Source organism: Heloderma suspectum, chromosome 2, assembly GCF_057233095.1.
Source record: "Heloderma suspectum isolate Gila_16-S chromosome 2, 16-S_ref, whole genome shotgun sequence".
NCBI classification, from domain to species: Eukaryota; Metazoa; Chordata; class Lepidosauria; order Squamata; family Helodermatidae; genus Heloderma; species Heloderma suspectum.
The window spans coordinates 245,056,306-245,072,742 of NC_139459.1; positions in this window are offsets into that span (position 1 = coordinate 245,056,306).

A 16,437-nucleotide genomic window follows, 5' to 3' on the forward strand; every position below is an offset into this window, starting at 1 on the left:
CTGTAAGTCTGCAACCTTTGGCACACTTATGTGGGAGTAAACCCCATTGAACTCAATGGGACTTACTTCTGAGTAGACATAAGATCACCCTGTAAGTCTGCAACCCTCGGCACGCTTACTTGGGAGTAAGCCCCACTGAACTTAGTAGGGTGCTCTGAAACAACAGAGGACGTTGCTTCTGAGCTTGGTGAGGTGGGGGATCAGATGTGTCTCCCTTCATTGTAGGGAGGCATTTTACCCTCCAACTGAGAAATGCGGAGGCAGAAATTGCAATCAGCTGGCGATTCTTGCCCTCTTGCCTGTCAAATCTGCTCAGGTCTCCTTTTGTGCAACCCCACTCCCATCCTCAGTGCCTTCATCATCCTGACCACACCCCCAACAACTGAAAACAAACACCCACAGCAGGCAGACACAGCATTTTCTTCCGCTATTGGAGAATTTCACAGGGAGGTCATGCTGCTCCTGTTCCGTGGGCTGGGGAAAATACCACATTTTTTTTGCATTCTGGGAAAACACAAGATAGGCTGGAGGAAATGGTGGGAGACACCCTGGAGGGTAACGGTGCCATCTAAAGAGCCCGCAAACTTCCGAGAGAGAGCCATCTCAATAGCAGGATAAAAGCTCCGTGTGCTGAACCCCTCTATGTGTGAACACTCGAGACAGAAACCTTGTGCTTCCTCTTGGCAAATTTCTCAAGCTGTTCTTCCTCATGGGGCTATTAGGGGTTCTGTTTAATACTCTGAATACATACAACTAATGTGCAACATTACAGAACAATGTCATGCTAATGAGTGGATTTGGGAGGAAAAGATTCTATGGTCAATTTTACAGGATGAATGCAGTGAGCTTCTAGAGACAGAGAAAGGCCACCCTCCTGCGTGCACACCGAATCATGGGCCACTCTGTGGCAGTGACGGCATGACATACCCAAACAAGTGTCAATTTTGTGCTGCCAAAAAGTGAGTAAATCCAAACATTCCCAGAAGAAATTTCTGACAAATTTGCTGATACCCTTTTTGTCTGAACTCCCCCTGACTTATGGGAGAATGTCAGCCCTCCAGGAGAATATTTGGCAAAATGCCACACACACACGCACAATTTTGATATACACGCATAGGACGGAAAATTTCAGGTGCAACTGTGGATTCAGTTTTAATAGTATTTAATATGATGGTAATATTGTTGAAGGGAGCTTGGGACCTGGTTCACATTGGCTGTTGCCTTATCCAGAGTATACCCATGATTTGTCTGCCAGACAATCATGCGAAGTGCAGGTTGTTTTTTTTTCAATTCCTGGGTTGTTTGATTCCCTCGTCCTTTGCCCCCTTCCTCCCTATATCTGAAATGCCTTTGTGGTGCTGTAGTACTAGCATGTAGAGCGGCTAGGTTCTTTTACCACTCTTGCCCACCGCCTCTGTAGCCTGAGGAAAAAAAAGATGAACAACCGATGATTCTTGGTTTGCACACAACAACAACCTGTTGTTATAACAATCCAGTGTTCACAAACCATGGTTTCTTTTCCTGGGTTGTCTGTAGCTAACAACCCATAGTTAACCCATAGTTCTGGGTTCACATGTAATGACAACTCAGGATTCAACAACCCATACTCAACCCATATTCTGGGTTGTCGTTTCATGTGAACCAGGTCCTCCTCTCTTAGCTCATTGCTTTCTACATCTACCAGCATGATGGAATGACATCTGCAAACAAATGTTTCTTCAGTGAAGAAGACCAGTGTGTGTAGCAGCGTTTTGATCAAACAGGTACCAAAATGGTAAATCCTCCAATGTGGGGATATATGATCCATGCAATGCCATAAGGTCATTCCAGCCATGTGCATTAGTGCATGATTCTATGGATTGTGCCCTTGTTGGATGGAAGTCTCCAATCTCAGAGGCTTCTGAGTATCCAATGCCCAGGTTGCTGCCAACAGGGTGGGAGAAGTGGCAGAGGTGATTTTTGCCTCTCCATCCTCCTTTGGTTCCCTCCTCCCAGATTAACCACTCAGCCTGTCTAGTGGAGACTAATTGGGGGCTGGAGAAGCCATAGGATCTCTTGTATCCTAGCCTTCCCTCCCGTAACATCCCCTTTCAGACCTCTCCAAGGTTCTCCGAGGCCACTTTTACAACCTCCAAAGTTCTTTCCATGGCCTCTGTTCTTTCCATGGCCTCTGCAAGGGGGTGGGGAGAGGGATCGGATTCTGGAGTCCCCCTTTTGAGGTTGTAGCAGTGTCTAAGGCCTCAGAGTGGGGACTCTGAAGAATCCTAGGATCCCTGGGACACTCTTCAGGGACCACAGGGTTGCTGTCTTAATCAGGGTTCATCTTTCAATTCCTGCAATGCCATCTGTGAACAACTGGCAAATCATGCAGGAAATCACGACCTTTGAATCATGACCTATTACTTCTGAATAGCATATCAACAAAGCTGTATTGGCTTAATAGCTGAAACATATACTCATTTCCTTTTATTACCTTAAAGAAAGATTTCAGAAGTTAAATTGTGTTGCCTTGTTTTCCAGGAAGAGTGGAGGAACTCTTGAAATACAGAATGAGGGAGAATGTGAGAAAGAAGTAGAGGTAGGTCTAGATTTTACTGTGTTTACATTTCTGTTACATTTTGTGCTTTTAAGTTACCGTCATCAAACCAAAGTCTATCCCCATGGGTTCACCATTCCCATTACACTTGCTTGCATTGTGCCTTGATATGCAAGTAATGCAAAGCAGAAGCTTGACTTGAATTGAAAATAAATAAGTTGCAATGTGTTATAACTTGAGGACATATCAGAACTCATCCAAATGTTGATAGATACTTATGTATTTTTTTTAATTGGACTGGGACCGTACAGTATTGCCCCTTCCCCTTTTGGTGGTGTTAGGCGCTGTCATCGGGCTTGAGGGATGTTCCTCGGCAGATCAGAACAAAGAGTACTTATATCCCTTCCATTGGGATTAGACCTAGTGTAGCTTCGAACCAGATGTTGGGACTGAAACTGCCTTGGTTGCCACAGTGGACAATCTTTCCTAGGAGATACAAGGAATGTGAGCCTACTGATGATCTTTGAACTCTCATTGGCTTTCATTATTCTTTGGCCTGTCCTTAAACAACAAACCACCTCCATGGTTCATAAAGCTATGGCCTGAGTTATCACCCAGTTCTTTTGTTTTGGCTTCCCCATTTGTTCCCCCATTCCATTCCTGCAGACACTATTAAACACTACATTCAGATTTGGGATGCCAAAATACCATGCAGAAGGACGAGTCTCATGCAACCATAAAGAAAAGGGACTTCACCTGGTCTATGCGACAGTGCTACCCTATACATGCCTACTCAGAAGTAAGCCCCACTGAATTCAAAGGGACTTACTCCTAGGTAAGGATTGCTGCCAAAGAATCTATATTTTTGCCCCCTTGTGTGAAATAGTTCCTGTATGTAGGAACTTCCTAAGTTCCTACATACAGTCTACAGAATTAAACACTCTCTCATACCAGAAAACAGGTGGCTATCAGTGGGAAGAGGGAGGGCTTAAAGCTTTAGAAAAAAAGCTGTTCAGAGAAAGATGAGCATGCCGTAGAAATCTTACCAGTTTCCATCACAAGACTTTTACGCCACTCCAGAACTCAAAGAATTTAACAGCTGCAACCTATGGAATGTAAGAAAAAGGGAGGATAGCACATCTAACAAGATGAAAAATATGGAAAATAAGGAAGAGAGGGAGAAAGAGTGCATCTGACACTCTGCTATAGTTTCCATCTCAGTGAAATAGATATGATACGCTTGCTTCCAAGCTTAGGGGGCAATCCTATGGCTGCTAGTCAGTGGCTAGATGGCCACAGGATATCTGGTTTTCTGGGAACCAACTTTCTCCCCCTTCCGTGCTCCATGCTCCGAAGAGCAGCATGGAGTGGGCAAAACAGGGCATTCTGGGGGCCATTCCAGGGCAGGGAAGGCGGAAATGCCAGCACAACACATCCTACGTGTTGTCCGGCAGCCTCCTCCTCTGCTCCGCCTTCCTGCAGCTAGACAGCTGAAATTGGCTGTCTAGCTGCAAATGCAGGGCAGGAGAAGCACGGAGGGAATGATCCCCTCCGTGCTTCTCTTGACCTGCATTAGATAGGTGGCTGCCTCCAAGTTCGGAGGCGGCTGCCTATCCCCTTAGGATTTAGCCCGTAATAAACTAATATTGGCATGTTTAAAGCATGTTCTCATACAGAGTGACTATTTCAAATATAGTTTGGCTTATTTTGTTTCAATACTTTTTTAGCCAGATATCTGCAGTAAACACCCAGAAACAAAACCATGCGATTATGAGCACAAGCCTATCTGTTCCACCAAAGCAGTGACATATGCTAACAAATGCCTTTTCTGCGTAGCATGGAGGTTAGTGAATTTAGTTTTTAATACAACAATCACTGAAATGGTGAACCATCTTATGTGAGGTTGTATCATCCATCTAATAAGTAATGCTGATTCCATACCTGTTATTCTATGTGGGAGTGGCTCACGGTTACTTGGTGACTGACTGGTTCACTGTGTTATTCTTTTTAGGAAACACAGAGGTTCTTTCGACATACGGAAAGAGGGAGAGTGTGAAAAAGAGGCAAGTTCCAATATATGGAACACTAAAATACCATGGGGTACTCTTAAATACCACGGGGAAGGACAAGTCTGAATGCTTTGTATTATTCTCAACCCACTTGCTCCCTCATAGAACATCATAATTCAAAATGCTGCATTCATAAAGTTGCATACATCATTGATTTTAATACAAATAAATATATATTTTGGAAAATATTCTATCCTTTGTTTCATAGGATAAGTGCAGTCATCTTCCAAAGCCAGATAAGGGTGAATCTGCTATTTGCCTAATGGACTATAATCCTATCTGTGGCAGTGATGGGGTCACATATGGCAACTTATGCACTTTTTGTCATGCCAAAAGGTGAGTACAGTTGTATTTTCCAATGTAAAGAAATGTACAACTTGAAAAATAAGATGTCCAGTAGAGCGTTGCCAAAGAAAAAGACAGCTAGGATAAGCTGTATTTTTATACCAATGGAATCAATATTAAGATGGAGTTTTGATACATCTTTGGATGCTATTGTCTGTATTTCCTGAACTGTGTGTGCAGCCAAGTTCTTTACGTGTCTACTGAGAAGTAAGCCCCACTGAGTTCAATGGAAATTATTCTCAAATAAGTGCAACTTTACCTTTTCTTTCTTTCTTTTTAGGAAAACTACAGGTGATCTGACTATTATTCATGAGGGTGGATGTGAGAAAAAGGTAAATCCTGTATTACATCAAGTCCTCTTACAGATGTGCTTCTCTTAAAATACTTTTTATAGATTATTTTAGATGATATACCAAGAACCATAACACTTTCACTAGATGGTTAAACAGCAGCCACATGCTGAGTACCTTTCACTAATTCATACAAAAAATGCAAGAATACCTGTAGAATTAAATTATCTATTGCAACTGTCAAAATTGAGACAACTGATTTTACTTCAGAAATGGAACACTAAGAGAGCAATCCTATGCTCTTGACAGAGTGCTCCGAGATCAGAATGCTCCACTCCTTCCTGTGCCCTGTCAGTTCTTCCCAGCAGGATGGAAGTCATCTTCCATCCGTGGATGGAAGAAAAATCATTCCCTCCCATTGCCAGCAATGGGAGAGAAACAGTTAGACATGCTCTTGACTGCATCAAAATGTTTAACAGGGACATGTAAATGACGTCCCACTTAACATGGGTCCGAAGCATCCCAGTGGGTAACCAAGCTAATCCCAACAAGTAAACATCATCACAGAACATCACTACAGACAAGATTGTAAATTGAATCCATATTTATGGCTTTATTGCAGGAAACTCAGGAAAAATACAAAACAAAGAAAATGGCATGGTGGTTATATGAGTGTTAGAAACTTTATGTCCAATTACAGGGAAAGAGAATGCAACAAGAACAGAAGATAAATCAAAAGAATTGCAATTGCCAAAGCTGGTACTATAAACTTGGCCAGTAAGATAATGGTTTGAGCTTCTAACATTGTTATAACTCCTCTCTCCAACTTACTCGTGTTTACTACTTGCAGTTCAACGCGAAACAAAAACAATCTAACCTATGTGTTAACCTTCCCGTTACCTCCTGCTGCTTCTTACTTGAATATAAAAAGCTAAAGCATTACTAAGTTCCTCTAGGCATACGAAGAATAGACGTAGGAGTTAGAGTGAACAGAAAATTCAAGACTTGGGAATAATTCCATTTGTCACCTCTGAGGAGGGGATTTCAAATCCCCTCCTCAGATATAACCTCCAAGTCCCAAGCTTAGAAAACACTCCAAGTCCCAAACTCAGAGATCACTCCAAGTCCCAAACTCAGAGATCACTCTGTCCCAAAGTCTAAGAGTCTAAAGAGGTCCATAGTTACCTAAATCTGTGGGTCTGGTGGCAAGGCAGAAAGAGGGAAGTGGAGCAGCAGCAGCAGCAGGAACAAAAAGCAACACCCTGGAGCTCCCATTCCCTGGGCTTTTATACCCCTGCTCTGGTCAAAGCTGGGGCCTAAGGAGCAATGAGACAATCAGCCTCCAACAGGAAATGGGGTGCACGTGGTTAGAGCATTTGCTCACCAATCAGAAACAAGGTGTCCCATCTATCTCCCATAATTTCATGTGTCTGGGGAACGTGTCTGGCACCATTACAAACGGGCTACTTTGAAATGTCCCAGCATATGACCCAAAGTCTACCATCTGGGCATGCTATCTTGATTGACACATTTCTCTTTGGTATGTCTTCTTTGAACTCCTGGTCATATCTGCCCAAACACCTCCTCCTAGTTGTCGCTCATGCTCAGTGCTACACTTCCCCGCCCAACTAGCATCGAGTAAGGACAACCTCTTATCAGCAGGTATACACCATGAGATGTCAAAACAGTACTTTTCCTCCTCTCAGTAGGCATCTGAGCATGCTCATTTCTGCTGTTCTTCTCACTTAGACACTCTGCCAGCACATCGTGGCCTTGAGCAAGCTCTGTGAAGCCGCTTGTAAAGACAGCTGCATTTTTCCCCCTTCTTCAAAGATAGTCCTGCAAAATCTCTGTTAAGAGTCTCAGTTAGTGAAATAACATCATTTAGTATAGAATCAAACTCCATGGTCTTCTCGCCCAGGGGTCAAGAGTCTGGAATATAAAGCTGGTTACAAGTCTGGGGTCTTCTAGGGGCTCTTCTTGTAAGCCTCCCCCAGATTAAATCAGCCATCTTTACTCTTTGTTAACCCTTTTTAGTACCAGATTAACAGGACAGGGGTGTGGTTGGGAGCTGGGAGGATTTAGGATCCTTTGGATGCTTCGCTACTCCCACCCTGCCCACTGGCACACCCCTGAAATGCCCATTTCCTCCCCTCTCTGAGGTCAGAATTCTGACCTTGTAGAGAGCGCCACTGTGGAAACCTCTGTGATGGCTCGGCAGAGCCAAAATCAGGGCTGTGACATCAAGAAATCTCTTCTGAGGTTGGAGCTCTCTCTGTGGCCTCAGAGGAGTTTTCCTGCACAATCCTATGGCCCTGAAATGCTGTCTAGGATTGCAGTTTAAAATACCATGGAGAATTCCTAAATATCACGAAGAAGGACAAGTCTGAATGCTTGGTATTATTCATTTCATGGAACGTCATAAAATCCCTTTTTAGATCATTTTAGGTGATATACCAGGAACCATAAATACTTCACTGGAAGGTGAACCTATTACCATTTGCTGAACACCTTGCACAGCTTCACACAGAAATTGCAAGAATACCTTTAGAATTAAATTATCTATTGCAACTGTCAAAACTGAGATAGCTGCGCTTACTTCAGCTGGCATTTAGTTCAACCATTTAGTTAAACCGATTGATTTTTCACCTCCCAGTGATAACAGACTTTACTAAATGTGTTGGTGAGGTTAGAGTCTTTGTGATCTTCACAGTCTACCCTGTGTTTCCTCTACTGAATGGAATGCTGAACATTGAATTACACTGCCAGTGTAGTTGTTGTCTGTGAACCTGCCTCTGCAATTGCTCATGCTTAGATTAGTTAAAGAAATAAGTTGAGGAAAATATCTTCCTTTCCTGGTAATAGTGCAAGATGAGTTCTGTCCAAATTTTTTAAAGTTCAGATAAGAAGGTAAGACATACGGCCGTTTAAATTTTTTCCCTTGAAGTGCAGTTTTCACTTTTTCTGCCCACTGCTTTTGTATGCCAATAACATATCTTCAGTTTTTCCTTTTGCTAGCTTAGATTCTATCAGCATTTCAGGGAAATAAACAACTGCTTGACATCTGTAAAATGGTCATGGAATCCTATTATTTTGCCTGTTGTATTTTCAGTAGAAATATTGAACATGCTGATATAAAAGCAAATATAAAAACAACAGGAAGTTGCAGAGTTCTTCTAAAGCAATATCTGATACTTTTCCTGTAGTTCTAAACATTTCATTGTTGTGCTGATTAAAAAAAATGATGCATATATTTCATTTTTAATTGAAACGTAGTGATTTTGCATCTTAAGTTTTTACATTTCAATTTTCCCACCATCACAGTATCACAGAAAGGTGGTTTCTATACTAAGCTATGCACCAATAATGCTCTATGACTAACATAGTTGGTTTCATAACATATTTCATACAGATTTTGCATTGTTATCCAAAATAATGTGGGATAATTGTTAAGCTTAATATTGGCTTGCCCTCAAAATTTCATCGAAATTGGTTAAACGGTGTGGCTGCAAGAACACGTTTATGCTAGTAAGGGGTTGGCTGACATCTTGGTAACTACCCTTGAGTTCAGGGACAGCTCTAAGCATCTCGCTCACTGAAGTTGACTATACTGTATAAATTGTGCCAGTGTCTATCACAACACATTTATGCCTCTCTGATATATCCAAGGGGTTCAACAAGCTGCAACCCAAGAAAAGCGAAATGGAGAGGAAGAGAATCCAACAATGGGCCGCTTTGCAAGATCGTAGGGTGGCTAACAAGCCACGGTGGCTTGTTAACCACACTGCTCATGCCGGTTGCCTGCCGACTGGATTTCTATAATTACCCTCATGGTTACTCATGTCATGTGAACCCAGCGAGCGTGGCTTGTTGGGGTGGGTAATAAATTACCCAGATCCCATGGGCATTTTTAGGGTTGTGGGGTGGTTTATTACCACATGACATGAGAAGGCTCGCATGACATGAGAAGGCATGCTGGAGAGGGTAATTATGCAAATCCAGCTGGCATGCAACCGGTATGCTCTGGGTGGTTAATGAGCCATGGTGGCTTGTTAACAACCCTGCAATCATGTGAACGAGAACAGTGACTCTAAAGATTTCCTTCTCAATGAAATATGCACATGATATACTTGCTCCCAAGCTTAATATAACAATATCATTTGGACATGTAGTAGGACATGTTATTTTCATCAAGTGATAATTTCAAATAATAAGCATATGGTTAATATTTTTTCAATGATTTTCTTAGCCAGATATCTGCAGTGAATACCCAGAAACAGAGCCATGCAAGGATGATCAAAAGCCTATCTGTTGCACCAAAGGAGTAACATATATTAACAAATGCCTCTTCTGTCAAGCTTGGAGGTTAGTGATTTTATGTATGTATGTATGTATAAGCAATAGCCATTGAAATAGGGGGATCATACAGTATGAGGCTGTATCATCTGTTTGATGCAACAAGCTGATTCTGTACCTGAACATTCTGGCATTTTTCTTCTGGGTGTTAGTGGCTCAGGATTGGTTGGTGATTGATTGATAGATTAGTTGTGTTATTCTTTTTAGGAAACACGGAGGCACGTTTGACATACAGAATGAGGGAGAGTGCAAGAAACAGGCAAGTTCCAAATACACAGAACACTGAAATAATATGAAAGCCACTTTTTCACAATACTTGAAATATATATTCCTTTAAGAAGCAGAAAAAGGTGGATGTTATATAGCTGAGCCAATTTAATGATATGTAATGGGAGAATCGCTAATAATCACCAATCTATCCTGGATAACCACAACACAAATTAATAAGCCAGTTCTTATGGTGGGTTTTATTCATATTCTGTATTCATGCAATGTGTGTGCTAATGAATGGATGCTTTGTTTCAGGACAAATTCCCCATTCTTAGCCATGTGGACATAAGAGAGGCCCTGCTAGACCAGCCCAATGGTCAGTCTAGTCCACTATCCCACAGAGTCCAATCCGATGCTCAGATGCAGGCAAAAAGCCCACCAGCTGGCTTTGAAGGCAATAGCCCCTTCTGCTAGTGTTCCCCAGTACATAACAACACAAGCATGTCCCCCTGAGTTACTTTTTTTCTGAATTAAAACCCCCAAATGCTTTAGCCTTCCTCATGGGGCATGTGCTCTAATTTCCAATCATTTGGTTGCCCTTTTCTGCACCTTTTTCAGCTGTATGATAGCCTTTTTGAGATGCAGTGACCAGAACCGTATAGTATTCCAAATGCACTTTCATAGGTTTGTATAAGGACATTACAATCATGGTGTTTAAAAAAAAAAAAATTCTAACCCTTCCTAATGATCACTAGCACAGGATTTCTCTCCCTCACTCCTCCACAGCTGTCACAGATTGAGATTCCTTCCATACTAGTCATTTTATCACCAATTGCCATCCTTCCTTCACTCTGTTTTTGTAGAGGACCCAAGGGTGCTTTCAGGCGTAGCTTTTGTCGTGCGATAGCCCTGCCTCATTCACGGAATTTTTACAGGGGGTCCAGACAACGACATCTTCCATTTGTAACCCTCTGGTGTTTTCCCACCACTTCTTTTAAGTTAGAAAAGATGGGAAAGCTGCACAGTGTCTTTTGAGTGGTAGTGCTAGGAGTCTTCCATCTGGAAGCACTGCATTCTTTTCTGCATTTTCCTCATATCTTTTTTCACACCTCATTCATTCATTCATTCATTCATTCATTTACAATATCTATATACCAGCCCACATCCAAAGATTTCAGAGCAGTGAACAACAAAGATAAAATAAAACACCATATTAAAACAATGAAAACCATTTAAAAGAAACTGAATAGTATTCTGTGGTGATTTAATTTAGAAAGAAAAACAATTTAAAAGAAGAGTATGTATAGTATCATTTGTGGTGATTTAACTTAGAAGAAAAAGCAGCATCAGCTTGTCCGGTATGGACAGGCAAAGCACTGTCTCTTTAATAGATTGCTTCCCTCCCATGGCCCTAAATCAGTAATGTCCTCATTTTTCAGACCTCAGCCTTCAACTTGGCAAATATCTCCCTGCTTCCCACAACACTGCTTGATGCTGATCTTGCTCCCACAGATACTCCGCACCATTTGTCTGCCCCTCCCCCCCAAAACCTGTTGTCATGCCTAATTCTATGCCGGGTCCTTGCTGTCCTCTGCTGCCCATTGTTCCAGAGAGTGGAGGAAAGAACAAAGCCCTCCCCGTGTCTTTCCCTGCCTTCCCTCCCTGCCAGATTCTACCCTGCAAAACCCCTGGGATACTCACCCTTGGTATATATACATGTATGTATGTGAATATATATGTGTGTATGCACGCAAATTTAGAATTACTAGAATTTATTTACATTTCACTAAAGCTAGAAAAAAATAACTGTGAAATAAAAAGTGCCTCTGAGCAAATGCAGAAAGCTGTTCTCTCACCACTGAACAAGTGCAGCCTACCCCTTCCCACACTGTGTGGGAATGCATCCCACACAGATTTAAGCGTCAGCATTCCCCTTTTAGAGATTAAACACTGACCACACCTGTTGCAAGAAAACTACAAACAGATCATACACATTCTGTTCCCCTCAACAATCCCTCCTTATTTTTCCATCCTCTAGCAGTGCTTCATCAGACAGATGCTACCTCCTCCTTGTTACATGCAAGCTCTCCTTTTCTCCTTCTCCTCATAACTTAATTTGTGCTGAGATTTCACCACAATTCAACAAAGGAGTCTGTTTTCAATGCTAGGGCTAAGGTATGGGGAAAGTACCTCTGAGCATGTACCTTTCCCTCACCTTTGTGACCTTTCCCTCCACTGAAGCTGGAGTCCATGCAAAAAAGAAAACCAGAAATGACAAAACATGCATTGGATTGAGCTGAAAGGGTAGGCAAGTCAGTGGAGTTGAATGGGGTGAGCAGTTCATTATACCTTCAGTACCATGCTCACAACTCAGGATTTATTTCTGAGTAAACATGCAGAGGATCAAGCTGCAAAAAATAACTTGGGCTGTGGTCACATGTACAATTTTGGGGGAGTAAGTCCCATTGAACATAATGGGACTTACTTCTGAATAGACATATATAGGATTGTATAAGTGAGAAGTATTTATCTTACCACCACCACAACCAATTCACTCCTGTGTTTATTAAAACTTGCCATTCAATTGCTGGTTAATAGCAACAGACAGACAAAATAGCCCCAGATTCACATGCGAACCCACTTTTCCCAAAGAATTGGAGAAGGAGAAAAATAAATCCTCTTGCCTGTTTTTATAAAGTTAAATACAGTTCAGAACATCTCTTATCTTGAGAATTCTCTGAGACTTGGTCTGGATGGAATAAAGAAGGGAAGGAAAGACTAGGATAGGATAAGGGAGGGAAGAAAAGGAAACGAAGAATGGTGATTGGAAATGGAGTGGGAGAGAGATAATTCCCCAAGCCAAATAGTTCTTTTCAGAGGGATAGGACTTCAGAGGAATTGTAAGGGGGCGGTTGGAGTGTGTGTGAGGGTTGTACATTCCTTAATTAACTTTATGAGGTGAGGTATGTGACTGAGGACATTTGTGGAGAGGTTAAACTGTGAAACGTATCAGAGGGGCCATAGCTTAGTGGTAAAGTACATGGTTTGCAGGGAGAAGGTTCAAGGTTCAATCCCTGGCATCTCTAGGTAGGGCAGGTAAAACTCCTCCCTGGAGAACTATTGCTGCCAGTCACTGTCAACAGTACTGGGCTAGATGAAACAGTGGTCTGACTCAGTATACGTGAGCTTCCTATGTTCCTACAGCAGTGCCATGAGGCATTCTGCACACAGCCTCCCCAGCACTTCCTGGAACACGATGTCATATAGTCCAAACTCTTCTTTTGGTAGAATCTGCCGCCTACAGCTACATGGGAAAAGTTAAAGGGAGAGGAGAAAAAAGAAGTTTTGGAGGCCAATGAAATCCTTTGCAGTGCTGAACCCAGACAGCTTCTGTAGAAAGTTCCCGTTTGGGGCAGTAAAATCAAATGCTACATGAAATACCAAAATTCCACAGGGAACTCTTCCTGCCCTTCCCCTTTCCTCTTCAAACTTTCATTGCAAGCAAGCTCCAAACAGTGGGCATGTAAGAGTAGAAAGGAAGGGAGGGGGGAAAACAATGAGCTTCTTTCCTGTAGAAGGAAAGGTAGCAATGTCTCCTATAGTTTAAAAGGTTTCTGTCTTCATGTTGCACCCCCTGTTGGTCTGCCAAGGGAGTGAATCCTAAGGCCCCTAGTCACTGCAAGACTGCAACTCGGAGGGAAGAGGGAGTCTTGTATTAAGGCAGATGATGTCTTTGGGGCATCTCAAAAGATCCATGGCACAGCAGGAAGATCCAGAGCACATGCCCAGGCGTGCGGTTCTCTAAGAATGCCCATGGCGCTAACCCCAGAAACAGAATGCCCATGGCGCTGACCCTCACACATTTGGCTGAACACCTGAATAGAGGCGGGGGCAGGGAGAGGTAGAGAATAAGAAGGGGGTGTCACAAGGAAAGAGAGAATAGGGGGTGGCAGAAAGAAAATAGGTGGCCCACAGCCAGCTCTGACCCCTGGCTTCAGGCCTGTCCATCCCTGGTATGCAACCCCCCCAAGATATTTCCCCCATGGGAATGTGGCCCTTGGCATTTAAAAAAAAATCCCCAACTGGCATTTCATGTGCTGCGTAGAACACTGTTATGAGACTGCTTGCATGGGAGTGACTTCTGAAATCCAGGGATTTGTGAGACTAGCGCCAGACCTATCTTCATGTATTACTTGGGAGATAAAACTTTATGAAGTTCATAAAGCATTGTAGATGGAGCGTATTTTTGCAAAAGTGAACTTTATTATGTATATTTTCAGATTTTTAAAAACAGAAAGTATTTTATGAATTTATCTTAGCAGAATGGAGAAATTGAGGAAAAACCTGAAGAGGAGAAGAAGGAAGAGGGAGACGGAGATGGAGGGCAAGCTGGAGGAGACAGAGACGGGGAAAAGGGAGATATGGGGGAAGATGGAGGAGACGGAGATGGGGAGAAGAGAGATGGAGAAGATGGAGGAGACGGAGATGGGAAGAAGGGAGAAGGAGGGGAAGAGGGCGGAGAAGGAGGAGACAAGGGAGACGGAGCAGAAGAGGGTAGAGATGGAGGAGACAAGGTAGATGGAGGGGAAGAGGGCGGAGATGGAGGAGACAAGGGAGATGGAGGGGAAGAGGGCGGAGATGGAGGAGACAAGGGAGATGGAGGGGAAGAGGGCGGAGATGGAGGAGACAAGGGAGATGGAGGCGAAGAGGGCGGAGATGGAGGAGACAAGGGAGATGGAGGGGAAGAGGGTGGAGATGGAGCAGACAAGGGAGATGGAGGGGAAGAGGGTGGAGATGGAGCAGACAAGGGAGATGGATGGGGAGAGGGCGGAGATGGAGGAGACAAGGGAGACAGAGGGGAACAAAGTGGGGATGGAGAGAAGGGGGATGGAGAGGGAGAGGGTGGAGTTGGAGGAGACAAGGGAGATGGAGGGGAAGGGGGCGGAGATGGAGGAGACAAGGGAGATGGAGGGCAAGAGGGTGGAGATGGAGGAGAAAAGGGAGATGGAGGGAAAGAAGGTGGAGACAGAGGAGACAAGGGAGATGGAGGGGAAGAGGGTGGAGATGGAGCAGACAAGGGAGATGGTGGGGGAGAGGGCGGAGATGGAAGAGACAAGGGAGACAGAGGGGAACAAAGTGGTGATGGAGAGAAGGGGGATGGAGAGGGAGAGGGTGGAGATGGAGGAGAAAAGGGAGACGGAGGGGAAGAGGGCGGAGATGGAGGAGACAAGGGAGATGGAGGGGAAGAGGGCGGAGATGGAGGAGACAAGGGAGATGGAGGGGAAGGGGGTGGAGATGGAGGAGAAAAGGGAGACAGAGGGGAAGAGGGTGGAGATGGAGGAGACAAGGGAGATGGAGGGGGAGAAGGTGGAGATGGAGGAGACAAGGGAGATGGAGCGGAAGAGGGCGGAGACGGAGGAGACAAGGGAGATGGAGCAGAAGTGGGTGGAGATGGAGGAGACAAGGGAGAAGGAGGGGAAGAGGGTGGAGATGGAGGAGACAAGGGAGATGGAGGGGAAGAGGGCGGAGATGGAGGGAAAGAGCACGGAGATGGAGGAGACAAGGGAGACAGAGTGGAAGAGGGCGGAGACAGAGGAGATAAGGGAGATGGAGGGGAAGAGGGTGGAGATGGAGGAGACAAGGGAGAGGGAGAGGAAGAGGGCGGAGACGGAGGAGACAAGGGAAATGGAGGGGAAGAGGGTGGAGATGGAGGAGACAAGGGAGAGGGAGAGGAAGAGGGCGGAGACGGAGGAGACAAGGGAAATGGAGGGGAAGAGGGTGGAGACAGAGGAGAAAAGGGAGATGGAGGGAAAGAAGGTGGAAACGGAGGAGACAAGGGAGATGGGGGGGAAGAGGCTGGAAATGGAGGAGACAAGGGAGATGGACGGGAAGAGGGTGGAAACGGAGTTGACAAGGGAGATGGAGGGGAAGAGGGTGGAGATGGAGGAGATAAAGGAGATGGAGGGGAAGAGGGTGGAGATGGAGGAGACAAGGGAGAAGGAGGGGAAGAGGGTGGAGATGGAGGAGACAAGGGAGATGGAGGGGAAGAAGGTGGAGATAGAGGACACAAGGGAGATGGAGCGGAAGAGGGCGGAGACGGAGGAGACAAGGGAGATGGAGGGGAAGAGGGTGGAGATGGAGGAGACAAGGGAGACGGAGCAGAAGAGGGTGGAGATGGAGGAGACAAGGGAGAGGGAGGGGAAGATGGTGGAAATGGAGGAGATAAGGGAGATGGAGAGGAAGGGGGCGGAAACGGAGGAGACAAGGGAGACAGAGGGGAAGAGGGCGCAGGTGGAGGATACAAGGGAGAAGGAGGGGAAGAGGGAGGAAACGGAGGAGACAAGGGGGACGGAGGGGAAGAGGGCGGAGACGGAGGAGTCAAGGCAGATGGAGGGGAAGAGGGCAGAAACGGAGGAGACAAGGGAGATGGAGGGGAAGAGGGAGGAAATGGAGGAGATAAGGGAGATGGAGAAGACGGAGGAGATGGAGACGGGAAGAAGGGAGATGGAGGGGAAGAGGGCGGAGATGGAAGAGACAAGGGAGACAGAGCAGAAGAGGGGGGAAACGGAGGAGAAAAGGGAGATGGAGGGAAAGAAGGTGGAGACGGAGGAGACAAGGGAGATGGAGGGGA